Source organism: Perognathus longimembris, chromosome 1, assembly GCF_023159225.1.
Source record: "Perognathus longimembris pacificus isolate PPM17 chromosome 1, ASM2315922v1, whole genome shotgun sequence".
In the NCBI taxonomy this organism is placed as follows: Eukaryota; Metazoa; Chordata; class Mammalia; order Rodentia; family Heteromyidae; genus Perognathus; species Perognathus longimembris.
The window spans coordinates 64,703,767-64,731,432 of NC_063161.1; the positions used below are offsets into that span (position 1 = coordinate 64,703,767).

The window sequence follows — 27,666 nt, forward strand, 5'->3', positions numbered from 1 at the left end:
ACCACAAGGTCAGTAAAAGTCCAACTAAAAAGATAAGAATATTTAATACAAACTCTAAAGGTTACAAACCCCAAAGTTGGGTCTTTTCCTTAACTTCACATGTTTGTATTGCAAATCACCAAAAGATTCTCTAAGTGATTTACCTCAGCATTCTTCCTTTTCAGGGTTTTCAACATCTGGTTGTTGTCCCTGCGCTATCACTATATCTCATGAGTACCCTGATATTGTACATACTGGTATTAGAAGGAGGGGAGTGAAAGGGAATATCAAAGTAGAGAGACAAAAGATAAAAAGACAATTGACTCCAAAAGCAATACTTGCAAAACTATTTGTTGTAAACCAACTGAACAACTCATGGGGTGAGAGGGAAAAGGAGAGGGGAAGGAGAGGGGAATGAGGGAGGAGGCAACAAATAGTACAAGAAATGTACGCAGGGGGCTGGGGATATAGCCTAGTGGCAAGAGTGCCTGCCTCGGATACACGAGGCCCTAGGTTCGATTCCCCAGCACCACATATACAGAAAACGGCCAGAAGCGGCGCTGTGGCTCAAGTGGCAGAGTGCTAGCCTTGAGTGGGAAGAAGCCAGGGACGGTGCTCGGGCCCTGAGTCCAAGGCCCAGGACTGGCCAAAAAAAAAAAAAAAAAAGAAAAAAGAAATGTACGCAGAAAAGGAGAAAGATGGCGCCGACAGAATAGGGAGGCACCCGACTCGCTCCAACTGAATAGCGAGCTGGGAACTCCAACACCCAACACCCCATCAAGAACCCAGCAAAATCAGCAGCCAGAAGCAGTGGAGAAATGCAGGAAAACAAAAAGGAGCAAAAAAGAAGAGCTGAAAACCTACACGGAGCCGGAGAATCTCCGGGGCACCCTCCCCCCACCAGCCGACCCTGGCCCAAACAGGGCCAGGCTGGGAAAGGGGAACCCGGCGATCACAGGCTGCCAGGAGCGCAGAATTCAGATAGCGGGAGACCCCACGGACACAAGGGAGGGTGCAGAACAGGACACACACCAGCAGCGACGAGAAGTTTGGGTCCACACCGGGTTCGGACAAGGGAACCCAGTGCGGCAGAAAGAGGGAACCGGGGAAGCCACCACGACACTTCGCCAACCCCTGAAGGACCAACGGCTGCGCGGGACACACACACAAAGCAGCATCAGTGAGTCCCCCATTATCCCCTCCCCCAATGGGAGACCAGCTAACAGAGACCCAAGCCCTACAAAGGAGCTAGATCTCCCTCCCTCCCCCTCCCCATCCTGAGGGAACAAAGAACCCCCAAATCAGGCAGGGAGCTCCCATCAGGCGCTGGGAAGTCAGTTTAGCAGGAGAAGGGTGGAGCAGCCCCAAGGCCCCACAGGTTCCTGAACTGGCAGAACCGGCCCCGCCCCCTTCCCAACAGAGGCCGGGAGACAGCTGGCAGTGCAAGCCCCACCCGAGGCGCCTGGACCTCTCAGACTCTTACAACTAAAATCACAGGCACTGGTGGGCAACACCAGCACAGTAGGGACACCTGGGCCTGATCACGTCCCCCCCTCGCAGCGGAGGTGAGGTCTGAGGGTGCTAACCCACACCCGGACAGTCGATCCCACTGGGCCCCACACATACCACCCCCCCCCAACGGACTCGCGGGAGGGCACAAACACAACCCAAGAACCCAGGGCTCGCTCTGGAAGGCATACCCCGCTAAAGTGCCTGTTGTAGTGGACCCACAGCACACAGGAGGGTGGGGCCCCCAGCGACAGCGCCCGCTCTGGTAGGTGTACCCTGCACTGGTGGGTGGGGCCACAGCAGCATCACCTGCTGCCGTAGATATGCCTACACAGGAGGGAGGGAAGAGCTACAAACCTGTTGGGCTTGTTAGCCCCTCCCAGCTCAGACTCTTACTTCTTTCTTTCCACCCTCCCTTTCTCACCCCCTCCCCTAGTCATCCGACCAGCAGATAAGCTAGAGTGGAACGGGGGAGTTAGCTTCGACCTGTCGCTCACGTGGTCTGACGCAGATGGGTGCCCGCCTCCTTACCGCTAGAAGTCTGACGTACACAGGCAACGGGGCTACCTTCTTAGAGCAAACTAACTTTATTGAGACAAGGACAAGGGGAGATGATTCCGAGGGAGGGGTTTGGCCAGGATGTCGATAGGCTGAAAGGTATCACCTGACCCCCAAGGGCTAATGTCACTCGAGCGCGCCGAGCCAGGGCGGGGTTGGTAGGCGCCGGGCTGGCTAGAGTGGGTTGGGGGCTGTTTGCCCAACCGGTTTCTCTGGATTCCGATCCAGAGAAGGTAGCAGGGCCACATTCCCCAGGGCTGGGGGAGGGGCATCAAGCCCCTTCCATCAAGGGGAAAGATGGATCCCAACATCTGCCTCTTTTATATTTAATTTTTTTTCGAACAGCAGGAGGCGCCCTACTTGAGAGCGTGCCGTGTCTTAGGTTGCCCCCCCCCCAAGGGGAGTCTTACCCGTCTTGGGCTATCGCCCTAGCTCTTCAGGCTGACCTTCCTGCCGGGCTGGCAGGCCCGATGAGAGGCCTTGGGGAGAGTGGGATGGGCACTCGAAAGAAAGCCCTTATAATTTTCTCTCATGCCAGCGGACCTCAGTGAGCAGCAGGTCCTAGGGGCCAAGTGACGAGCCTCATGGGGTTTCCTATATGGCTAAAAGGCCAAAGGCCGCTTGGTACCTAGACATCTCTGGCCCATCACTTACAATAAGAGACCCATGTAACTAGCACGGGGCAATGTAAACATAATATAAATGGAAGCATAAAGCAGACATGAGCATAGGCAATCGTAATACAAGGCAAATGCAAACATGAGCAACTGTAACACATGAGCAATTACAACACAGGCACAAAGCAATGAAGGGTCTCTTATCTGGGTCAGTCCATAGAAAACAGAGGAATTCTGGTCCAGTCTGGTGTCACTCAAGGTAGCGCAGATGGTTCTTCCTTCCCTCGATGGTGAGGTAGAGGGGCAGGTTCAGGTCCTGGCGATGTGGCAGCAAAGGTGCTGGTAACTTAACAACTGAGGTTAGTAAACACTTCATAGTAAACATTGCAGCAAGGTGCCAATCCTTTGCTTATTGTAAACATTTATCATAAAACATTAAAGTGTCCAAGTCCTTTAGCTCCTATTTCCCTCCAATGGGGACCCCTGAGATAAGCAGCAAAGGGGGGAGCGAAGGGAGGAACAACCGTGCAAGATTTCCCTTTGGTCCTTGTGCAAGGCTGTGGGCCACGCTGCCACAGCAAACGTTACTCAAAAGGGCATCAGGCAGGGTCCATGGAAGAAACAGGGCCGACACTGGGTCCATCGCTGGTGCAGGCAGGCTTTCCCATTTCTCCTTAGAAAATTTCACCTAGGTCTTTGCTTTCCTGAGAGGAAATAAGGGGAGACATCACTCAAGGGCAGGTGCCCTTGGGTGGTCATTCTGATGGACAATATTTTACATCTCTAGAAGGTATCCAGATTGGATTCAGTTCCCCAGTGGGGAAAACACAGGCGAAGCCCCTTCCGGCACTGATAAGTGAATCTGAACCTCGTCACGCCCCTGTAAGGGGATCCTTCCACCGGACCTCCACCTTTAAGTAGGGTGTTTGGCTTGACCAGTGTCTCTGGAAAGCCGACAGAGGTTGGTCCTTAGAGAAATTTAAAATATTCAATGTAACCATCGCTGTCCTCAGCTTGTCATGGGGGCTTCCACCCCCCCTTTTTGTTTTAATAATTGATCCTTCAGGGTCTTATTATGCCTCTCAATTATGGCTTGACCCTTTGGGTTATAAGGTATTCCAGTGGTATGTTTAATATTCCACATTTGGAAAAATGCCTGTAAAGGCTTACTGGTAAAACAAGGTCCATTATCTGTTTTAACCTGTAAAGGCAGCCCTAGGATAGCAAAACACTGTAAGAAGTGGCTTTCAGCATGCCATGCTCTTTCCCCGGTATGCAGAGAGGACTAACACACGCCAGAGCATGTGTCAATAGACATAAATATATATTTTAGCCTTCCAAAAGGAGCACAGTGGGTTACATCAGTCTGCCCAATTAGGTTAGGTTTCAAACCTCTTGGGTTCACCCCTGGAGATTGTAGGGGAGGGACTTGCATGAAAGGCATACACGATTTGCAAGTCCTTATAATCTTTTTTAAGTCTTTTATAGGAATTGAAGGAAATCTCTGATGTAACCCTCTCCAATTTAGGTGAGTACGCTCATGAAGTCCTTTGGCCATTTGGAGGTTTTGAGGTTGTACAATGGCCAGAGCTATGATGGTTCCATTAGTGGCCAGCTGGTCAGCCATACGATTACCTTGTGCCAGGTCCCCAGGCAGTCCTTGGTGTCCACGAAGGTGCTGTAAAAATATAGGCTCACTCCGCTCTTTTAACAGAGACCTGACTTGGATCATCAGAGGAGTGATTGGGTTTTCATCTAATTTGATATATGAACATACCAGGTTGGGTAGCAAATTAACCACATACAGACTATCAGAGAACAAGTTCATTGGCTGTTTAACATGGGTCAGTGCCAAGGTGACTGAGTACAACTCTTTAAATTGTGCAGAGCCAGTGATGGCTTCAAAGTAATGGGTGTTTTCTTTCCCACTGGCATGGGGCAAGGCGGAGCACACCACTATGGCAGAGCCGGCTCATCCACCATCTGTAAACACATTGGCAGCCTTGACAAGAGGCTTGATAGAGAAAAGCACAGGGGGTGTCCATTGTAGCCTGGAAAATGAGGTCACCCATCTTGAAGTGCCATAGTGGCAATCTATTTTACCCATAAAGCCCACCAGGGCACTAGAAACACGTGCATTATTTCTTCTGACCCATTCAAAATCTGACAACCGGTAGGGAATAGTTAGCACGTCGGGATCTCTCCCATAATGTCTCAGGGAGGTATCCCTGCCCTTAATTACCAAGTCAGCTAGCTGGTCTAGCTGTGAATAAACCCTGGGAGCTCCTCCCACTGATGCATGCACCCATTGAAGAGGCTCACCTGATTGCATAATTACAGCTGAGGAAAGTTCAGACCCGGGGAGGATCCAAAGGCAAAGTGGGCACTCAGGCTTGTAGCGTGCCAGCTGTGCCTTATTTAAGGCAGATTGGATTTTCTGGAAGGCTGTTTGAAGTGATGGAGTTATTGTAATAACATCAGTGGGCGTTTTGCCCTTCAAAGAGTCATGGAGCGGTATCAACTCCTCTGTAGGCAGTTGAAGCCAGGGTCTTAGCCAATTAATTTCACCTAACAGTCTTTGCATCTCCACCAGAGTATAAGTTGCCTGGAAGGATAACTGGGGCTTGAGTGGGCATACAGAGTCTAGTTTAAGTTCTGCCCCCAAGATCTTAAAGGGGTATACTTTCTGAACCTTGTCACTGGCTATATGTAGCCCTCCTCTTTGAAGGAGTGTTTGGGCCTTGCTATAGGCCAAGTCTAGCACTTGAACATCTGCTGATACAATAATAATGTTGTCCATTTAAATGCATATGGTCCAATCTTCTCCTGTATCAATTAAGAATCGGAACTTCTTTCCAAATATCATGATTACTGTCTCTGGCCTTATCTCGGGGGCAATGGGGACTGCCCAGCAAGGGGCTTCAGGCTGTTTATTGCCTTGGTTGGTGGAGAATCTGAAAGTCAGGCCATAAAGAACATGTTTTGCCCAGGGCACATTTGGCCCGCCTCTCTCAAGAACCATCCTCCAGAGCTCATGGAAATCTGTAGTTTTCTGCAACTCCCATGGAGGCCTCTGAATTTAAAAGTGGCCAGGCCGTTTCTTTTTTTTTTTTTTTTTTTTTTTTTTGCTGCTGGGCGCTGCAGCCGCTGTCGCCACTACAGCTGGCGGGAAAAGCGGCTGCTCAGGGCTGCCAAAATCTGCATATGTATAGAGTCAAGCTGAGCCTCCCATGGGGGAGGGGTAGCAAGCCTGCAGCTGCTCTGCTCCTCTCCCGGCTGCCTCGGCTTGGGATCACGGGGACCAAACATGCGTTTGTTCCTGGGCCTCTCAGAGTGGGGAGTCGGGGCCCTCTCCAAATCAAAATTAACTCCGGCTGCCCTCTCCTGAATCCAGGGATTCCCCGCCAGGGTCCCAAGAGAGGCACGCCTTGAGAGTCTTAATGGCTCGCAGTGGGAGTTTTCCCCATTCTGCCCTTTCTACCTCCGGCTGTAGTCGGTCCCAAGTTTCCCACAAGAGTGGGTTGGCTCCAGTGAGCCACGGGACCCTGTGGGTCAATTCCTCCCAAATTCGTATGGCGCAGGGCTCTGAGATATTAATCCCCAGGTTTTGGAGGGTGAACTTTAGGATTTTAAGGGGCGAACTGTTTCGCCGACTCTAGACTTGTCCCATCCTCTTACCTGAGTGGGAGGACCACGTGTCTCAGGATTTCCAACCTGTTTCCACCAGGGTCGGTAGGGAGCCGGACTTCCTCACATGGATTCGTGCAACCCGCGTGGGCGCCAAAATGTTGAGCTTGTTAGCCCCTCCCAGCTTGGACTCTTACTTCTTTCTTTCCACCCTCCCTTTCTCGCCCTCTCCCCTAGTCATCCGACCAGCAGATAAGCTAGAGTGGAACGGGGGAGTTTGATCCGACCTGTCACGCAGGAGGTCTGCCGCAGATGTGTGCCCGCCTCCTTATCACTAGAAATCTGACGTACACATGCAACGGGGCTTGCTTCTTAGAGCAAACTAACTTTATTGAGACAAGGACAAGGGTAGATGATTCTGAGGGAGGGGTTTGGCCAGGATGTCGATAGGCTAAAAGGTATCACCTGACCCCCAAGGGCTAACGTCATCGAGCGCGCAGAGCCAGGGCAGGGTTGGTAGGAGCCGGGCTGACTAGCTGGGTTGGGGGCTGTTTGCCCAACCGGTTTCTCTGGATTCAGATCCAGAGAGGGTAGCAGGGCCGCATTCCCCAGGGCTGGGGAAGGGGCATCAAGCCCCTTCCATCAAGGGGAAAGATGGATCCCAACACAAACCAAACCTGAGAAGCTATCCACAGATCTCCAGATGCACAAACCACAAAGAAACGTAACTCAGTTCATCAAAGGGCAAGCCAACTTTCCAGCTCCAAAAAGCAGCACGACTGAAGAGGAGATGGAGACTAAAAAAGCAAATGAGGCCATGTTAACAGGAATGATCAAAAGCGTCAGAAATGAAATCAGAAAACATTTCCAGGAGTTTAGAGCGGAAATCTGGAAGGACACCCAGGAAGCCAAGAAAGAAATGGAAGCAAAAATGGATACAATGCAAGCCGCCTTTAAAGAAAATTTCCACATCCTGAGAATTGAAATGCATTAAAAAAATAGATTTAAAATACAACTCTTTAAAGGAAGAAATTTCCACGATCAGAGCTGATATGACAACCATAAATAGCCCTCTGACATCCATAAACTCCGCAATTGAAACCATAACACAAAGAGTGGAACATATCGAATCCAGAATCTCTCCCCTGATCGATGAAGCAGCCGACAACAACCAGAAAATTACCACACTCCAAAAAAAGGTGAAGCTTCAGGGAAGACTAATCCAGGAACTAATGGACAAAGACAAGAGATATAATCTGCGCATATTTGGAATAGAGGAAGGAGCTGAATACCAGAGCAGAGGGCTTAATCATGTTCTCAATAAAGTTATTGCAGAAAACTTCCCCAATCTCACAGGGGACCCCATCCAGGTAACCGAAGCCTATAGGACACCTGGCAGGCCAGACCCCAGGAAAACCACCCCAAGGCACATAATATTCAAGACTACAGACCTCAAGATTAAAGAGCAAATTCTGAATTCAGCCAAAGCGAAGAAGGAAACTTTTTTCAATGGGAAGAGGATTCGAATAACATCCGACTTATCCACACAAACTTACCAAGCTCGAAGTGAGTGGAAGAACACCATCCGAGTACTTCAGAATAACAATTTGCAACCTCGGATCAAATATCCAGCGAAATTGGAGTTCACATTCAAGGGGAAAACCAGATCTTTCCACACCAAAGAAGAGCTAAAGGAGTATGTGAATAAAAAAAACCAGCCCTACAGTGAATTCTAAGAGGGGAACCCCACCCAACAGAGATCGTAAAAGACACACAGAATCAGAAAGAAACTTCAATAGCCAAAGTCCAGCAGAAAGATCAGCTCACTAAAGACAAGAAAAAAAAAGAGGAAAAAACAGCCCAACAAGAAAATGGAAGGAGAAAAAACACCCTTATCCTTGATCTCTTTAAATATAAATGGCTTAAACTTCCCGATTAAGGGGAGCAGACTGGCAGAATGGATCCGCAAACAAAAAGTTGACATCTGCTGTCTACAAGAGACCCACCTTACAGCAAGGGACAAAAACAGGCTTCGAATGAAAGGATGGAGCAAGATCTACCAAGCAAATGCACCCACCAAAACGGCAGGTGTAGCCATTCTGATCTCAGACAAGCTGGACTTCTCATTAAAGTCAACTCAGAAAGACAAAGAAGGACACTACATATTAATACAAAGAAAAATCCAGAATCAAGAAATCACAGTGATAAATGTATACTCACCGAACAAACAAAAGAGGCGCTACATATGTCAAGCAAATTATCACAGAATTACAGAACAAGATAGACGCAAACACAATCATAGTGGGTGACTTTAATACTCCTCTCTCTCCAAGAGACAGATCCAACACCCAGAGGATTAGTAAGGGAGCTGAGGACCTAAATAACACCATTTCCCAAATGGATCTAACAGACCTATATAGAACCTTCCACCCTACAGAGACCCAATACATCTTCTTTTCAGCAGCCCATGGATCATATTCCAAAATAGACCACATCATAGCCCACACAAAGAACCTCAGCAAATACAAAAGTATTGACGTCATCCCATGTATTATATCTGATCACAGTGGATTAAAGATAACCCTCAACAACAAAGGATACCACAGAGCCTATACACACTCTTGGAGGCTAAACCCCACGCTGCTATCCAACACTTGGGCCACAGACCAAATTAAAGATGAAATCAATGAATTCATAAGCCACAATGACAAAGAAAAGACATCACAAAGAAACCTATGGGACACAGCTAAGGCAGTACTGAGGGGCAAGATCATTGCCCTCAGCACTCACATTAAAATAATGGAAGCAGAGCAGGTGAATAACCTCACGATGAAACTAAAACAACTGGAGAAACAAGAAATGACAGAATCTAAAACGACTAGGAGGGGAGAGATTACAAAGATTAAAGAAGAGATAAATCTGATTGAAAATAGAAAGACTATTCAACAAATAAATAAGACTAAAAGCTGGTTCTTTGAGAAAATAAACAAAATTGACAGACCCCTTGCAAGACTTACAAAAAAAGAAGAGAAGAGACTATGTAAAATCAGGGACTCCACTGGAAAAATTAGAAGTACACACCATATTCAAACAATCATAAGGAGCTATTTCCAAAACCTCTACTCAGAAAAAAACAATAATTTTACAGAAATGGATCAATTCTTAGAGAAGTACAAACTGCCAAAACTGAACCAAGAAGAAATAAATCAACTAAATAAACCAATAACTTATGGTGAGATACAGGAGGTAATCAAGAACCTCCCTACTAAGAAAAGCCCAGGCCCAGATGGATTCACCAACGAATTCTACAAAACCTTTAGTGAGGAGCTAATACCAATACTCCTCAAACTCTTCCGCGAAATAGAAACAGAGGGAGAAATCCCAAACTCATTCTATGAAGCTAATATCATACTCATTCCCAAACCAGGCAAAGACCCAACAAAAAAAGAGAACTACAGACCAATATCACTAATGAACACAGACGCAAAGCTCCTCAATAAAATATTAGCTAACAGGATCCAGAAACTGATCAAGAAAATCATACATCATGACAGAGTAGGCTTCATCCCTCAGTCACAAGGATGGTTCAACATCCGTAAATCAATCAACGTAATTCACCACATAAACAGATCTAAAATTAAGAATTACATTGTTATCTCAGTCGACGCCCAAAAAGCCTTTGACAAAATACAACATCCATACCTATTAAAAGCTTTGGAGAGAACAGGAATAGATGGAACATTCCTCAAAACAATAAAAGCCATATACAACAGACCAACTGCTAATATCATATTAAATGGAGAGAAACTTAAATCATTCCCCCTAAACTCAGGAACAAGACAAGGATGCCCACTCTCCCCACTTCTGTTCAACATAGTGCTGGAATCCCTAGCCATAGCAATAAGGCAAGTGGAGGACATCAAAGGGATCCACATCGGCAAGGAAGAAATCAAGTTATCCCTATTCGCAGACGACATGATCTTATATCTGAAGGACCCAAAAAACTCAGTACCCAAACTCCTACACCTAATAAACCAATTTGGCAAAGTAGCAGGATACAAAATCAATCCACAAAAGTCAGCAGCTTTTCTGTACACCAGCAATAGACAAACAGAAAAGGAAATTATGGAAACAATTCCATTTACAGTAGCCAAAAAAAGAATAAAGTACCTAGGGATCAACTTAACCAAGGACGTGACGGATCTATTTAATGAAAACTACAAAAATCTAATCAGGGAAATCAAAGAAGACACAAGGATATGGAAAGACCTCCCATGCTCATGGGTAGGCAAAATCAATATAGTGAAAATGGCCATATTGCCCAAATTGTTATACAAATTCAATGCAATACCTATCAAAATCCCAGCCACATTCTTCACTGAAATAGAGAAACCAATCCATAAATTCATATGGAACAGCAAAAAAGCTAGAATAGCCAAAGCAATTCTAGGCAAAAAAAGCAGTGCAGGAGGTATCACCATACCAGACTTCAAGCTCTACTACAAGGACATCATAACAAAAACAGCATGGTATTGGTATAAAAACAGATCGGAAGACCAGTGGATTAGAATTGAAGACCCAGAAATAAAACCGCACTCTTACAGCCAACTGATATTCGACAAAGGAGCTAAAGACATACAATGGAATAAATATAGCCTCTTCAACTACTGGTGCTGGGAGAACTGGGCAGCCATATGCAGAAAACTCAAAGTAGACCCAAGCCTATCACCATGCACCAAGATCAACTCAAAATGGATCAACGACCTCAATATCAGACCTGAATCCTTGAAACTACTGAAGGACAGAGTAGGAAAGACGCTAGAACTTATAGGCACAGGAAGGATCTTCCTGAATAGAGTCCCAGGGGCACAACAAATAGGGGAAAGACTCAACAAATGGGACTACTACAAGTTAAAAAGTTTCTGCACAGCTAAGGTCATAGCCACCAAACTAGAAAGACAGCCAACCATATGGGAAAGGATATTTACCAGCACAGCAACAGACAAAGGCCTGATATCTGTCATCTTCAGAGAATTCAAAAAACTAAGCCCCTCCAAGCCCAATAAACCTATTAGGAAATGGGCAAAAGAGCTAAAGAGATACTTCACAAGAGAAGATATAAAAATGGCAAAGAAACACATGAGGAAATGCTCAACATCCCTGCTAGTAAAGGAAATGCAAATAAAAACAACCCTGAGATACCATCTTACCCCAGTTAGAATGGCCTATACTCTGAACTCAGGAATCAAATGCTGGAGGGGGTGTAGGGAAAGAGGAACCCTTCTCTATTGTTGGTGGGAGTGCAAATTAGTACAACCACTTTGGAGAACAGTATGGAGGTTTCTCAAAAAGCTCAATATAGACCTACCCTATGACCCAGCCATACCACTCCTAGGCATCTATCCTAAACAGCAAAATCCAAGATATCAAAAAGACATTTGTACTTCCATGTTTATCGCGGCACAATTCACAATAGCCAAAATATGGAAACAACCCAGATGCCCCTCCACAGATGAATGGATCCAAAAAATATGGTACTTATACACAATGGAATACTACATAGCGATTAGGAATGGTGAAATATTGTTATTTGCAGGGAAATGGTCAGAACTCGAACAAATAATGTTGAGCGAGACAAGCCTAGAACACAGAAAACAAAGGGGCATGATCTCCCTGATATATGACTGTTAACAAAGGGAGACGGAGAGACAGTAGAGACCAAGTCTGTGAATACTGTATATGTTCTCGATACATTGTATATTGTATATATGTCTACCTGACCTAGAGAAGGGATAGAAAAACAGGACGTAAGATATCACAAGAAATGTACACACTGCCCTACTATGTAACTGTACCCTTTTTGCACAACACCTTGTAAAAAATTTGCGTTCAATTAATAAACAAATAAAAAGAAAAAAAATAAACACAAAAAAAGAAAAAAAAAAAGAAAAGGAAGAAACAGACTAAGAAATTAAAAAAAATAAGAAATGTACCCAAGGCCTAATGTATGAAACTGTAACCCCCTGTACATAGCTTTGACAATAAATAAGTAATTATTATTTTTAGAAAAACTACATGCATTAAATTTAGTGTTTGACATTTGCTTAAAAAAAACATGTAAAAGATATTTTGAAATATGTTTGCAGTTATCAAAGAACTATTATGAAGAAAATGTGTACTAATACTACTCTATGAAACAGGCCAGTGAAAATTCTTCCAGTATTAGTAGACTGCAAATCCAACTCAAATTCAGAGTGCTTGTCAGGCATGCAGAAAGCCTTGAGTTCAATACCCAAAACCTCACAGGAAAGAAGGAAGTATCAGGGTCATGAAAATGTGAACGTAAGTCCCAAACATTTACTAATTATATATGAGAATTTTAATGCATTATATTGACATATGTAATATCAGGTTTCAAAAATGTGTCTAAGGAACATAAATCGTCTTCTATTATCAAGACTAAATTCTATTTTCAAAGTTCTAATGTGTAAATGTGTTCTAACAACCTTCTCTGCATTATAGATTTAAATTTTGGGTTTTTTTCCACTAAGTCCTAAAGTCCCATGAAATTAGCTAGCCCTTTATTTGTCAACACTGATCTCAATAGTCACTACAAATTTTTACCTTAAATAACAGCAACAGCATAACCATAGGCTATACATGAAATATATTTTAAATATATTTTAACATTTCCTTTGATCTTATAGGGAAAGTTTAGCTTGTTTGGTTATAGATTTATATTGTCTGAAGAGTTACTCTCGTGCCTTATGCTTCTAAAGACAAGCTATCATTGAAACAATCCCCAAAGTCAACTCAATTTTAAACAGTCTGAATTAACCAATTCAGACTTTGGCAAAAAAATGCCAGAGCTGGGGATATACTTCAGTGATACTGCCTAAAACAAGACAAAGCAAAGAAAAAAATTTACAAAAAACAACAAAAAAGTATTTTTTCTCCAAATTTTTAATGCCACTATCATGTTTACTTTATTTTAAAATTTAATTTTTATATCAGCTCCTCCTAACTATCCTTGTAAATAACATAACTAATTGATCTCCCAAAATTTCATAGTCATATGACTACCTCAGATTTACCACTAGATATGAAATCCACAATCCCTTTCCTATAATTCAAGGACCTACTTTAATTAGGCACCCTCCCTTACCATTTTTTACCCAGAGTCGTTTCCCCATGACTCCCAACCACTGGATGGTAATTTATACCTTCTGACCTTATCATTGTAGTACACAGACACTCAATACAGAATCACTGCCCTTTTCCTTTTTATGACTTCGCTACTTATTACTAACATGCAACTCATTATACAGCTTTCTGTCTACAGAGGGAATGCAGCCATACTGTGTTTTCAACTCAGGGCCTGGTGCTTTCTATGCAAGCATTCTACACTGAAACCACACCTATAGGCCTCTTATGTCCCCACTTTTTTAGTATAGCTACTAAAATTTTAAAGTATTTATGACTCAGATAACAATTGGATAAGCACCACTCTTCATTATCAATTTTAAGGAATGTAGAGTGTCTTTTTCTTACATGTATAAAACTTAGTAAAACGTGGAAGGAGCTGAAATGAGTGGCTCAAGTATAGGCTGAAGAAACTAAGAGTTCTCAAACATTATTTTGATAGTTCCTTTTCTTTTAAATACAAATGCAAACCTTTATCTAGCAAGTTAATTATAGAATCCTCCATTTTAGAAGGAACTTCACTTGTGTTTTGTTTTGGTTTTTTTTCCTACGTGTCAAGATACTGGTTAAATAGCATTTGGAATACACTCGGAATGATTAAAAAAAAATCTTTCAAGTATGTTTTTTTTTTTTTTGTTTTTGTTTTTTTGTTTTTTTTGCCAGTCCTGGGCCTTGGACTCAGGGCCTAAGCACTGTCCCTGGCTTCTTCTTGCTCAAGGCTAGCACTCTGCCACTTGAGCCGCAGCGCCACTTCTGGCCATTTTCTGTATATGTGGTGCTGGGGAATCGAACCCAGGGCCTCATGTATACGAGGCAAGCACTCTTGCCACTAGGCCATATCCCCAGCCCCTCAAGTATGTTTTAACTGAGATTTTTTCTTTAATAAAAAAATCTAAAGGTCTGGCCAAAGGTGTGACTCAATTGACAGCACTAGCCATGAAATAGTAAGACTAGTCAGAGATGTCCTGAGTTACAGTGACAAGGCTGGGGTGGGGGGGGGGGGAAACAAAAATCTAAAGCTGGAGGACATAGGTAATTCCTCAATAAATACTTCTCCCAGTGAAAACTTCTATCAGAAAAGTCAAGTATTGGAACTTTTCTGTCCCTACAAATGTAGATAACTGTAAATATCTATCTTAACTTTGCCACTATTTCCCCTTACTTTCACATCTTTTAGGCAAAACTTTTGTTTGCTTGGGATTTAAAAAATCACAATCCTGTATACCTAAGAAAATGTTTGAATGTTAAAAGAAAAAGTAAAATAGCCTATAGAGATGAGCCTCACTGCTAGGTGAAATTCAGGACAACGCTAAAAGTTCAGTGTAACGGGGGTGGGCTGCAGATGACAGAGCCAGTTGCCTAATACACCTGCAAGAAAGTGGAGCATCTTTCCACCTTGGCTGCCTCGCAGCAGTCCGAATTCTTTCCCTAAGGATGAGGACAACAGTCTCAGCGTCCTTCTCTGGGGCTCATTGTTTTCTGCCCATTTATTAAGATGAAGCAACAGAGTGCCTAGAAAATGCAGGAGGTTAGGACCGCCCAGCCCCGAGGACCTCACGCACCGCCCCTCCTCCCAGCCACCAACCTGGGGCACCTCTGCAGCCCCAGATGCCACTACCATGCCTGGGTCCACTCCAGGATGTAAGGACTGCCCTAGCTCCCTGGCCTGCCCTAGCTCCCCACTCCTGGGCCACCTGGTCAGTGAGCAGTGGGGGGACATGGGGGGGGCCGGGTGTCTACCTGCCTGCCCATGCTGTTTCATACACTTAGTACACTTGGTACAAATTCAGACCTGGATCATCTGGTTTCCACAGTGGCTCTTTCTTCTACTGATGCACACCGATTGAGGGTAGTATTAAAAAATCTCTACATGACAGAGACTCCAAGTCCACTCTTGAGAGGCCTGGTCCCATGTTGCCTGTTGTAATTTTTTTCCATTTTGATTACTTTATGTAGAGGCCTCTGAATTCTACGATTCCCCAGTGAGACCTAGCTTTCATCTGGTTTTAGCCACCAACTTAACTATCTGACTACACTCTATTTTCTTTTTTTTCCTCCACATTTCATTTTTTCCTCTTCCTAAAAGTATTGGCAGAATTCATTCTTTCATTTTTTTTAAAATCCCCATTGGCTAGCTTCTATGATCACGATGTCCCTGACTGGCATAAATAAAATTAGATATGTTTAGACACATTGATGTCCAAAATCATAACTGGAAAATGAAAGATCATTGAAGTGACATTCAAGTGACAAATAGGTTGTAGGTATTTAACAAACAATAAGTAATATGTTATGTGCTGAAAGTTATAATGAACCTATAATTTTGTACTCAACCGCCGTAGAGAATAAAAGTTATTCTCAAAAAGACAAAGGTAGGGAGAAAGATGGCGCCAAAAGAATAGGGAGGCACCCCGACTCGCACCAACTGAAGAGCGAGCTGGGAACTCCAACACCCAACACCCCACCAAGAACCCAGCAAAACCAGCATCCAGAAGCAGTGGAGAAACGCAGGAAAACAAAAAGGAGCAAAAAAGAAGAACCGAAAACCTACACGGAGCCGGAGATTCACTGTGGCACCCTCCCCCCACCAGCCGACCCTGGCCCAAATAGGGCCAGGCTGGGAAAGGGGAACCCGGCGATAGACAGACAGGTTGCCAGGAGCACAGAATCCATATAGCGGGAGACCCCACGGACACAAGGCAGGGTGCGGACCAAGACACACACCGGCAGCGACGAGAAGGTCGGGTCCACACCGGGTTCGGACAAGGGAACCCAGCGCGGCAGAAAGAGGGAATGGGGGAAGCCACCACAACACTTCGCCAACACCTGAAGGGCCAACGGCTGCGCGGGACACACACACAAAGCAGCAAAAGTGAGTCCCCCATAATCCCTTCCCCCAATGGGAGACCCAAGCCCGACAAAGAAGCTATATCTCCCTCCCTCCCCCTCCCCACTCCCGTGGGAACAAAGAACCCACAAATCAGGCAGGAAGCTCCCATCAGGCGCTGGGAAGCCAGTCTAGCAGGGGAAGGGCAGAACAACCCCAAGTCCCCAAAGGTTCCTGAACTGGCAGAACCGGCCCCGTCCCCTTCCCAACAGGGGCCAGGGGACGGCCGGCAGGGCAAGCCCCACCCAAGGCGCCTGGACCTTGCAGACTCTTACAACTAAAATCACAGGCGCTGGTGGGCAATACCAGCCCAGCAGGGTCACCTGAGCCTAATCTCGTTCCCCCTCCTCGCAGCGGAGGAGAGGTCTGAGGGTGCCAAGCCACACCCGGACAGTTGATCCCACTGGGCCCCACACATACTGCCTCCCCCCCCAACGGACTCGCGGGAGGGCGCAAGCACAACCCAACAACCCAGGGCTCGCTCTGGGAGGCAGACCCCGCTAAAGTGCCTGTTGTAGGGGACTCACAGTGCACAGGAGGGCGGGGCCCCGGCGAAAGCGCCCACTCTGGTAGGCGTGCCCTGCAATGGTGGGCGGGGCCACAGCGACAGCACCTGCTACCGTAGACATGCCTACACAGAAGGGAGGGAAGATCTACACAGACCTCCAGATGCGCAAATCACAAAGAAACATAACTCAGTTCAACAAAGGACAAGCCAACTCGCCAGCTCCAAAAAGCAGCACGACTGAAGAGGAGATGGAGACTAAAAAAGCAAATGAGGCCATGTGAACAGGAATGATCGAAAGCGTCAGAAATGAAATCAGAAAACAATTCCAGGAGTTTAGAGCGGAAATCTGGAAGGACACCCAGGAAGCCAAGAAAGAAATGGAAGCAAAACTGGATACAATGCAAGCCTCGTTTAAAGAAATGGAAGCAAAAATGGATACAATGCAAGCCGCCTTTAAAGAAAATCTCCACACCCTGAGAATTGAAATGCATGAAAAAATAGATTTAAAATACAACTCTTTAAAGGAAGAAATTTCCACGATCAGAGCTGATATGACAACCATGAATAGCTCTCTGACATCCATAAACTCCGCAATTGAAACCATAACACAAAGAGTTGACCATATGGAATCCAGAATCTCTCGCCTGGACGATGAAGCAGCTGACAACAACCAGAAAATGACCACACTCCAAGAAAAGGTGAAGCTTCAGGGAAGATTAATCCAGGAACTAATGGACAAAGACAAGAGATATAATCTGCGCATAATTGGAATAGAAGAAGGAGCCGAATATCAGAGCAGAGGGCTTAATCATGTTCTCAATAAAGTTATTGCAGAAAACTTCCCCAATCTCACAGGGGACCCCATCCAGGTAACCGAAGCCTATAGGACACCTGGCAGGCCAGACCCCAGGAAAACCACCCCAAGGCACATAATATTCAAGACTACAGACCTCAAGATTAAAGAGCAAATTCTGAATTCAGCCAAAGCGAAGAAAGAAACTTTTTTCAATGGGAAGAGGATTCGAATAACATCCGACTTATCCACACAAACTTACCAAGCTCGAAGTGAGTGGAAGAACACCATCCAAGTACTTCAGAATAAAAATTTACAACATCGGATCAAATATCCAGCAAAACTGGAGTTCACATTCTAAGGGAGAACCAGATCTTTCCACACCAAAGAGGAGCTAAAGGAGTATGTGAATAAAAAACCAGCCCTACAGCAAATATTAAGAGGGGAAGCCCACCCAACAGAGATCGTAAAAGACACACAGACAGAATCAGAAAGAAACTTCAATAGCCAAAGTCCAGCAGAAAGACCAGCTCACTAAAGACAAGAAGAAAAAAAAAAAAAAAACAGGAAAAAACAGCCCAACAAGAAAATGGAAGGAGAAAAAACACCCTTATCCTTGATCTCTTTAAATATAAATGGCTTAAACTCCCCGATTAAGAGGAGCAGACTGGCAGAATGGATCCGCAAACAAAAAGTTGACATCTGCTGTCTACAAGAGACCCACCTTACAGCAAGGGACAAAAACAGGCTTCGAATGAAAGGATGGAGCAAGATCTACCAAGCAAATGCACCCACCAAAACGGCAGGTGTAGCCATTCTGATCTCAGACAAGCTGGACTTCTCTTTAAAGTCCACTCAAAAAGACAAAGAAGGACACTACATATTAATACAAGGAAAAATCCAGAATCAAGACATCACAGTGATAAATGTATACTCACCGAACAAAAGAGGCCCGACATATGTCAAGCAAATTCTCACAGAATTACAGAGCAAGATAGATGCAAACACAATCATAGTGGGTGACTTTAATACTCCTCTCTCTCCAAGAGACAGATCCAACACCCAGAGGATTAGTAAGGGAGCTGAGGACCTAAATAACACCATTTCCCAAATGGATCTAACAGACCTATATAGAACCTTCCACCCTACAGAGACCCAATACACCTTCTTTTCAGCAGCCCATGGATCATATTCCAAAATAGACCACATCATAGCCCACACAAAGAACCTCAGCAAATACAAAAGTATTGACATCATCCCATGTATTATATCTGATCACAGTGGATTAAAGGTAACCCTCAACAACAAAGGATACCACAGAGCCTATACACACTCTTGGAGGCTAAACCCCACGCTGCTATCCAACACTTGGGCCACAGATCAAATTAAAGATGAAATCAACGAATTCATAAGCCACAATGACAAAGAAAACACATCACAAAGAAACCTATGGGACACAGCTAAGGCAGTACTGAGGGACAAGATCATTGCACTCAGTACCCACATTAAAAGAATGGAAGCAGTGCAGGTGAATACCCTCACGATGAAACTAAAACAACTGGAGAAACAAGAAATGACAGAATCTAAAACGACTAGGAGGGGAGAGATTACAAAGATTAAAGAAGAGATAAATCTGATTGAAAATAGAAAGACTATTCAACAAATAAATAAGACTAAAAGCTGGTTCTTTGAGAAAATAAACAAAATTGACAGACCCCTTGCAAGACTCACAAAAAAAAAGAAGAGAAGAGACTCATATTCGTAAAATCAGGGACTCCACAGCAAAAATTACAACAAGTACACACGATATTCAAACAATCATAAGGAGCTATTTCCAAAACCTCTACTCAGCAGAAAACAATAATTTTACAGAAATGGATCAATTCTTAGAGAAGTACAAAATGCCAAAACTGAACCAAGAAGAAATAAATCAACTAAATAAACCAATAACTTACGGTGAGATACAAGAGGTAATCAAGAACCTCCCTACTAAGAAAAGCCCAGGCCCAGATGGATTCACCAACGAATTCTACAAAACCTTTAGTGAGGAGCTAATTCCAATACTCCTCAAACTCTTCTGCGAAATAGAAACGAAGGGAGAAATCCCAAACTCATTCTACGAAGCTAATATCATACTCATCCCCAAACCAGGCAAAGATCCAACAAAAAAAAGAGAACTACAGACCAATATCACTAATGAACACAGATGCAAAGCTCCTCAATAAAATATTAGCTAACAGGATCCAGAAACTGATCAAGAATATCATACATCATGACCAAGTAGGCTTCATCCCTCAGTCACAAGGATGGTTCAACATCCGTAAATCAATCAATGTAATTCACCACATAAACAGAACTAAAATCAAGAATCACATTGTTATCTCAGTCGATGCCCAAAAAGCCTTTGACAAAATACAACATCCATACCTATTAAAAGCTTTGGAGAGAACAGGAATAGAAGGAACATTCCTCAAAACAATAAAAGCCATATACAACAGACCAACTGCTAATATCATATTAAATGGAGAGAAACTTAAATCATTCCCCCTAAACACAGGAACAAGACAAGGATGCCCACTCTCCCCACTTCTGTTCAACATAGTGCTGGAATCCCTAGCCATAGCAATAAGGCAAGAGGAGGACATCAAAGGGATCCACATCGGCAAGGAAGAAATCAAGTTATCCCTATTCGCAGACGACATGATCTTATATCTGAAGGACCCAAAAAACTCAGTACCCAAACTCCTACACCTAATAAACCAATTTGGCAAAGTAGCAGGATACAAAATCAATCCACAAAAGTCAGCAGCTTTTCTGTACACCAGCAATAGACAAACAGAAAAGGAAATTATGGAAACAATTCCATTTACAGTAGCCAAAAAAAGAATAAAGTACCTAGGGATCAACTTAACCAAGGACGCGACGGACCTATTCAATGAAAACTACAAAAATCTTATAAGGGAAATCAAAGAAGACACAAGGATATGGAAAGACCTCCCATGCTCATGGGTAGGCAGAATCAATATAGTGAAAATGGCCATATTGCCCAAATTGTTATACAAATTCAATGCAATACCTATCAAAATCCCAGCCACATTCTTCACTGAAATAGAGAAACCAATCCATAAATTCATATGGAACAGCAAAAAACCTAGAATAGCCAAAGTAATTTTAGGCAAAAAACATAGTGCAGGAGGTATCACCATACCAGACTTCAAGCTCTACTACAAGGACATCATAACAAAAACAGCATGGTATTGGTATAAAAACAGATCGGAAGACCAGTGGATTAGAATTGAAGACCCAGAAATAAAACCGCACTCTTACAGCCAACTGATATTCGACAAAGGAGCTAAAGACATACAATGGAATAAACATAGCCTCTTCAACTACTGGTGCTGGGAGAACTGGGCAGCCATATGCAGAAAACTCAAAGTAGACCCAAGCCTATCACCATGCACCAAGATCAACTCAAAATGGATCAAGGACCTCAATATCAGACCTGAATCCTTGAAACTACTGAAGGACAGAGTAGGAAAGACACTAGAACTTATAGGCACAGAAAGGAACTTCCTGAATAGAGTCCCAGGGGCACAACAAATAGGGGAAAGACTCACCAAATGGGACTACTACAAATTAAAAAGTTTCTGCACAGCTAAGGTCATAGCCACCAAACTAGAAAGACAGCCAACCATATGGGAAAGGATATTTACCAGCACAGCAACAGACAAAGGCCTGATATCTGTCATCTACAGAGAATTAAAAAAACTAAGCCCCTCCAAGCCCAATAAACCTATTAGGAAATGGGCAAAAGAGCTAAAGAGAGACTTTACAAGAGAAGATATAAAAATGGCAAAGAAACACATGAGGAAATGCTCAACATCCCTGCTAGTAAAGGAAATGCAAATAAAAACAACCCTGAGATACCACCTCACCCCAGTTAGAATGGCCTATACTCTGAACTCAGGAAACAACAAATGCTGGAGGGGCTGGGGGAAAGAGGAACCCTTCTCCATTGTTGGTGGGAGAGCAAATTAGTACAACCACTTTGGAGAACAGTATGGAGGTTTCTCAAAAAGCTCAGTATAGTCCTACCCTATGACCCAGCCATACCACTCCTAGGCATCTATCCTAAACAGCAAAACCCAAGATATCAAAAGGACATTTGTACTTCCATGTTTATCGCAGCACAATTCACAATAGCCAAAATTTGGAAACAACCCAGATGCCCCTCCACAGATGAATGGATCCAAAATATATGGTACTTATACACAATGGAATACTACATAGCGATTAGGAATGGTGAAATATTGTTATTCGCAGGGAAATGGTCAGAACTCGAACAAATAATGTTGAGTGAGACAAGCCTAGAACACAGAAAACAAAGGGGCATGATCTCCCTGATATATGACTGTTAACAAAGGGAGATGGAGAGACAGTAGAGACCAAGTCTGTGAACACTGTATATGTGCTTGATACATTGTATATTGCATATGGGTCTACCTGACCTAGACAAGGAATGGAAAAACAGGTTGTAAGATATCACAAGAAATGTACACACTGCCCTACTATGTAACTGCACCCTCTTTGCACTACACCTTGTAAAAAAAAATTTATGTTCAATTAATCATAAAAAAAAATTTTTTAAAAAAGACAAAGGTGATTTACTAGCAGATTCCCTTCTGAAAAAAACAAAACATAAGGCTGGGGATGTAGCCTAGTGGCAAGAGTGCCTGCCTCAGATACACGAGGCCCTAGGTTCGATTCCCCAGCACCACATATACAGAAAAAACGGCCAGAAGCGGGCGCTGTGGCTCAAGTGGCAGAGTGCTAGCCTTGAGCGGGAAGAAGCCAGGGACAGTGCTCAGGCCCTGAGTCCAAGGCCCAGGACTGGCCAAAAAAAAAAAATAATAAATAATAATAATAATAAAAATATGATGGCCAACTATATAGATCCTTCTTTAGGAAGGTTGTTGCTACTTATCTGAAGCTCAAGAATCAAACAGATTTGCATATACTCTCCAACTCAATATTCAAGCCCACTTTCTAATCTCAGGAACCACAAAACTCAGGGAAGTGAAGAAGGCCTACAGACAAAAAGGAGCCAGGGCACAGTGGCTCAAATCCTGGCTCCTCAGGAAATTGCGATCTCAGAAGCATGTTGTTTGAAGCCAGGTTGAGCAGAGCCTGTGTGATTCTTACTTCCAATGAACCAGAAAAGAAACTAGAAGTCGAGGTGTGGCTCAAGTGGAAGAGTGCCAGCCATGAGAAAAAAGTCAAGTGAGAATTCCAATTCCTGAGACCAAGCCCCATACTGGCGCGCATGTGTGCATACACACACACACACACACACACACACACACACACACACACAGAGAGAGAGAGAGAGAGAGAGAGAGAGAGAGAACTAACCTCATCGAGAAAAAAATGAGAACCTCAAAGTGGAATGTAAGCAAATTTGATTACCAATTAAATCTAAGGGACCACTGGTTGTTGAAAAAAAATTAAAAACCAATCACTTCCTTGGGAATAAAATGTACACTGAGAAGCAGTCAAAGAATGGAATCTGAATGCAAGGGCCCAGGTTTGGGCAGGGAGTAGGGCTTTAGGGAGGTGCAGCAGGCCCCATGGACTCTCTATTCAAGTCCACCCTGAACCACAAGTTCACAGACAGTGCAGGCAAACCGGCTGGAACAAGCAGGTATTCTCTGCCATGTATCTTCAATGGATGCCATGGACTCCTTTCTCCTGAGCTGGCACAGCCTGGAAGCTGGTGGGAGCTAGCACGTAGGGATCACTGTTAACCAATGGGGGAGTCTAGAGGTAAATGCCCCATCTCCTTATCACCCAGTAGGGACATCCTCAGATATAATCTTCTTTTGTTGGTCATGGGGCTTGAACTTGGGGCCTGGGCACTGTCCCTGAGCTTTTTCACTCAAGGTTAATGCTCTACCACTTTGAGCCACAACACCACTTCTGTTTTTCTGGAGGTTAATTGGAGATAAGTCTCCTTAACTCACAGCCTCCTGAGTAGCTAGGATGACAGGAGTGAGCCCCCAGTGCCTGGGGCATCTTCTTCTTGATCGCTATGAGGGTCTGTGCCTCAGTTGGCCACAACAATAAAGGTGTTTGTGAATACTCTCCAGCAGTGGCTTGTCTTTTCTGCTCACTTTCCTATAGTTTTGTTTGTGTTTTCTGACTTCAAATCCCAGAGACCTTGTACTTCAGTTCTTGTCTCAAGGGCAGCTTTTGTAAGAATCTAAATAAGGTGTTAATTAGCTTTAACCTTTAATTCAAGCACATTTACAAGTTTGAAGAGTCATTACTAAGATGATACAGACTATAAGTTCCAAATAAGTTTAGAAGGAAAAAGAAAAAAAATGTGAAAAAATCTCAAGTCAATAGAGATGAGGAGCATTGAGAAAAGAATTTTTTTCTTTTTTTTCTTTTTTTTTTTTTTGGCCAGTCCTGGGCCTTGGACTCAGGGCCTGAGCACTGTCCCTGGCTTCTTCCCGCTCAAGGCTAGCACTCTGCCACCTGAGCCACAGCGCCCCTTCTGGCCGTTTTCCATATATGTGGTGCTGGGGAATCGAACGGAGAGCTTCATGTGTAGGAGGCAAGCGCTCTTGCCACTAGGCCATATTCCCAGCCCAAGGGAAGAAAAAATTTTTTTAAAGGAATAAATAGTGTATTTGATAGATAGAGATGCTCCACTAGCTGAAGAATAATTTTTTATGCAATCAAGAAAGATGTTAATTACAACAAATTGTGAGAGGCATTGTAATTTCAAAGACATTCTATGTGTCTTATAATGCATGAAATTTGGTGGCAGAAAGTCTAGAAATAAATATGAATATTCAGCAATTATAATTACTATAAGTGGGCTGAGTCATTTAAATGATCTGATTGTCTAACTGCTTTGTGTTTAAAAGATTAGCTGTGTTCTGTTTATGATTCATTCACTTCAAACACTATCGAATCCAAAAGTCATGCAAAGGGAACTGTAAAACAAAAGAGTAGGCAAGGCAAACACTAACTGAAACACAACTAGTGTTCCTGTCTGAAAGCGAGACAAAGACTTTATAAAATGCTTTTTTAATATAAGAAAGGTTACGATGTTGGGCTTGTGGGAAACCCGGCTAAAGGTGGGCCTGTGGCCCGCGGCTCCTGCGTGGCCGCAGGGTCCGGCCAGCTGTTCCCTGGTTCTGAGGCGTGCAGCAAGAGTGCCCCATGTTGGGGACCGGACAGCTTCTACTTCACTGGAAACACTCGGGTGGCCACTCAGCCCACTCAACCTGTGGGCGAGGCCATGGTGTGCTCAGCACCCCGCCCTCTGCAGCCCTTCCTGTGCCTCATGAGACTTGACAAGCCCATAGGTTACAAGAACAGCAACTCGCCCAATAGCTGCTGGAAACATTTCAACTTTCCAATCCTTTGTTTTTCTTGGAGGACAACTTCTTCTACATCTGAATCACTACAATATAGCTCTGGGGACAGCATCTTCACTTCTTGTCATCACTTCCCCAATAATGAAAAGAATCACATACTAGCCTCAGTTAGCCTTGGGGTTGACTTTTAACTGGGGAGCATTGCTTGGATGGGCTGCTGTCAAGTGCTCCAGTGATCTATCTGTGTGTTTGCCTCTTTATTTTTCTGGAGTTGTGTGGACACAGATGTATGATACCATTTATGCCCATCAGGACAAGAAAGACGATGCTCTGATTGGTCTGAAGTCCACCGCACTGCTGTTCAGAGAAAACACTAAGCAGTGGCTGAGTGGCTTCAGTGTGGCCATGCTGGGAGCCCTGAGCCTGGTGGGTGTGAACAGGGCTCAGACTGCACCCTACTCCCTGCTGGAGCTCACCTGGCTCACCAGATTTACACTCTAGACATCCACAGTCCGGCAGATTGTTGGCATAAATTTATCTCCAACAGAACAGTAGGGATGATCATTTTTTAGGGATCATCCATGAAAATTTATGGAAAGAAAAGAAGACAGATCAAATAAACAAGCAAACAAGGATAGGAGAAATTAGCCCATGAGCTAGGAGTGGTAACACACTTTTAATCCCAGCATTCTGGAGGTGGAAACAGAAGGACCAAGAGTTCAAGACCAGCCTGGGCTACATAGCTACATAATAAGATAACTGTCTTTAAAAACCACAGGCTGGAGATGAAGTTCAGCAGCAGAGCACACTAAGCATTGAAAGGCACCCCCAGCACCTAAAAAGGAAAATTAGCAAGCAAAGTTGATCTAGGAATTATAAAAATAATTTTTAAAACATTCTCAGGCCTTGTAACCACATTATTCGATTTGAATGAATACTGGTTACAATATGTTAAAGAAGAACCAGATGAAGATTTAGAGAATATTTTCCTTGATTCAAGTAATTCAACTGTTTCCTAGCAAAATTAGCTCTAGTTTCAGAAACTAGGCACTCTTCAAGGTTTGAGATGTCCTTGAGTATTTAAGTTGATGCATTCCTCTGCCTTTTCTAATTGTCATCCAAAGTTGCGGCAATCAGATGAGGTTTGGCACTTTAGAGAAAACCTGATACATGTCTCATCTAAATAACTGTCTCCCTGCTCTGTAGAAAAATGAATTTTTCCAGGGATTAAAAAAAAAGTTCTTAGGTAAAGTTGGGGCATGGGGCATGGGGCATATTGTTATTTTTTGTAACCATCGCCCTCAGCCAAAAGTTATAATTTAGGAAAGTATTTGTTTTAGAAGAATTTAAATAGCAAATAAAATTTTTACCTAGTGTAGCCCTCCCACCTCCCCCCAAAAAAGAAAGGTTACTACCTAATGGTTACATTTCAGTGCATACGGGAGACATGATATGACATTTCAAACTCTACATAACTTCAACTTGAAGTCTGGAGCTGGGATTTTACCTTTTTCGTTCAGGAGAGCACAGGTGATTCACAGCCTTGAGGAAGAAAGAAATGTGTGTTTAAATATGGAGTCTTGCAGCAATTGCCAATTTGCCAAGCCAAATTGCCAGGCAGGCACTCTACCACTAACCCATGCATCCAGACCCTTTTTTGAACTGGTTATTTTGAGAGTCTCACTGTTTTGCCCAGCTATGCACTTGAACCGTGTATGTGTGTGTGTGTGTGTGTGTGTTTGTGTGTGTGTGTGTTAATGCTTCCTGCTACTGCTAGGATGATAGGCAAATGCCACTAAGCCAAGACGCAAGTTGAAAAGTGGGTCTCACTTTTTTGTTTTTTGCCCTATTTGAAAAAAGATAAACTTAAAAACGACTTGGTAACACAAATCCCCTGTTTGGGGAGTGTGTACAGATGGAAAGGAGTGGTGAACAGAGTGAAGGGCACATATGGTCAAAATACTTTATGTTCATGTGTGAAACTGGAGTCATGTCATCTGTGACACGGGTTTGAGAAGGGGAGAAAGATGGAGGATTGAGTGTGATTGAGGTGCATCACATGCATATAAGCACATGTCAAAATGAAATACCCTTGTGCAAGTCATTAAAAGATGAAACACAAAATTCCATAAATTTGAAAGTAGCATTTTGTGGTACAGAAACCCCAAATAAAGTAATTTCTACCCACAAAGAATTAAAAGCAAGGTCTCAAGGTATAGTTGTTTTTTTTAATCAATGTGTATTACAAGATTATATTGATAAGAGCTAAGACATGTGGAACCAACCTACTTTTTTTCATCTTGGAAAGCTTTTAAAATTTTTCTCTTTATCCTTTAGACAGAAAGGTCGCCCATATGTATTGAGATGTATGCCATTTTAGAAATTCTTCCCGCTTAGTATTTGATGGTTCTTAAATCTTAAAGGCATAGTCTTACCTTCTTATTTCTTCACCTCTTGATCCATTCTGTTTCTCCATTCTTGTTTTGCCTCTTCTTCTTCTGGGATTTCTATTAACACATTCACTTTTGCTTTGAACTCCTGAGAACTATGTGTTGGATTTTATTATGTTGTGGCCATTGATGGTAGATAGATAGGAA

The 27,666-nt window shown here is 43.6% G+C and overlaps 1 pseudogene; it reads left to right on the forward strand.

Moving 5' to 3' along the window:
* LOC125349371 overlaps positions 1–25,872 on the forward strand; it is a 34,064-nt pseudogene extending 8,192 nt beyond the window's left edge.
* Positions 25,873–27,666: the final 1,794 nt, after the last annotated feature.